This window comes from Oxyura jamaicensis, chromosome 7 (assembly GCF_011077185.1).
Source record: "Oxyura jamaicensis isolate SHBP4307 breed ruddy duck chromosome 7, BPBGC_Ojam_1.0, whole genome shotgun sequence".
NCBI classification, from domain to species: domain Eukaryota; kingdom Metazoa; phylum Chordata; class Aves; order Anseriformes; family Anatidae; genus Oxyura; species Oxyura jamaicensis.
Window position 1 is genome coordinate 16,988,689 of NC_048899.1, and position 1,849 is coordinate 16,990,537.

The following is a 1,849-nucleotide window of genomic DNA, read 5'->3' on the forward strand; positions in this document are numbered from 1 at the left end:
GACATCTCTTGCAGAGCATTTTTCCATGAAGCCAGTCAAGACCTTTGAGTCCCAAGGCTTGCCAAATCAGTGGGAAGAACCTCTGCACAGTGAGACAATTGCATTCCAGCTTCCTGGCGAGGCAGGACCCGGAGAGGCAGCTAATGGCACGGCGACCTGCAGTACATGCTGGGTATTCCTGAACCATCTTTATGTAGCTTTCAGACGAGCTTTAGTTTCATAGCCCATGGTAGCGAAAGAGTTAAAATGCATAGTTTGGGTCTTTGGGGCTTCGTGATGAAATACAGCAAGAGCAGAATGACCCAGCTGCATTTGTTTTATTTTCTTGTCACCAGAGAAACAAGAAGGAAAAACTTAGCGGTGTTTCCATGATATTAGGAGGAAAAAAAAAAGCCACATAGTTTATAGAGGAAACCTCATTCCCCTCCCCAGCCTCTTACCAGTGGTGGTTCAAAAAATGTACATTTTTGAACTTAGTCACATCCCGCCCCACCCAAGGTCCTTAGCTCCATGTACAGACACAAGAAAGAGATTTCAGTTTCCTTTTTCTGCCGATGAATTTCTATCTAAACATTTGTTTTTTTCACTGCTGGAGCCTGGAGGTACTGCCTCCCTATGAAATGACTACTCTGGCTAAGGTTACAAATAAAATATAGACTTTCTCTGTTAGATTTCAGCTAACCGTATGAATAATATTCCCTCAAGACATACTCATTATATTGAACCATAAATCTGCTGGGGGACACTGTTCTGCAGTGAGTAATAGGTATAAATAGAAAGGAAAGGAATTAATTAGTGCCTCTTCCTGGGAAAAGAGGGGGCTGAAAGGGTTCAGATAGGAAAAAATAATAAAATAAAAAGGCTTTCCTCTTAATGTGGGGGTACAACAGGACTGGGAATAGGCTGGCCCTGGTTGGAGTGACTTCCCTCAGGAGTCTGGTGGCCTGGCAAGGACACATTAGGGCTCAACAATTGAGCTGATTTATTTGAAATGCTAATCTTGTCTTTAATCCCAGTTTTGTTTCTCTGTAACTGCACTGTTCTGCTGCCCTCGGGTCTTCAGTGAATGTTTCCAGTATCAACACTTCTATACAGCTGAATCCTTGGGACAGATTATGTGTAATTCCCATTTCAAGGAGACCAGTAAAAAGGAATTAGAAAGGAAATATGCAAAGATCCTTGAAGCCACAAAGGGGATTTTTATTTTTTTTTTTACTGGGTTTAGGAGACTCTGAGTCTGGTCCTAAGAGAAAATCTGGACTTCAAGGATGCAACTTGTAATTAAAGATACTCACCAAAAGAGGGTATTAAGTTGGCTTCTTGAGAAGCTCGGATCCTAACAACCCCCCAGAGAACTGAGTGTGGCTGTCCTTGTTTGGGATGCTTCAGCACACAGTGCACTAGCGCAGATGTCAGGCTGAGCCCAGCTCAGTACTGAAGGCAGAAGGTAAGGTTTGTCAGCTCCTCCCGAGAGAGCCTTGTCTCCCAGAGCACAAAGCCTCTGAAAACCCTTCCCTTGATTCTCTCCCCACCTATACATTAAGATTCTAATTTTTATCTTAAAGAGGTTAAAGAAAAACATAACCCCCCCCTTCCAAAAACACAGGAGCTTTTGGATGCAGGCAGAAAGGAGGCCAATAAGGGTTGAGAAGAGGAGCTGATCGATGCACACGTTAGCTGATGGATCCCAGCTGGAACCAGATGTACTGACTGAAACTAAATGAATTTAGAGTCATGGGATCATAGAATTTACTGGATTCCTCCTTTTTACACTTTATATTGTATTCTCTTATAATTAACAGAAAAGAAAAAGAAAAAGAAAAAGAAAAAGAAAAAGAAAAAGAAAAAG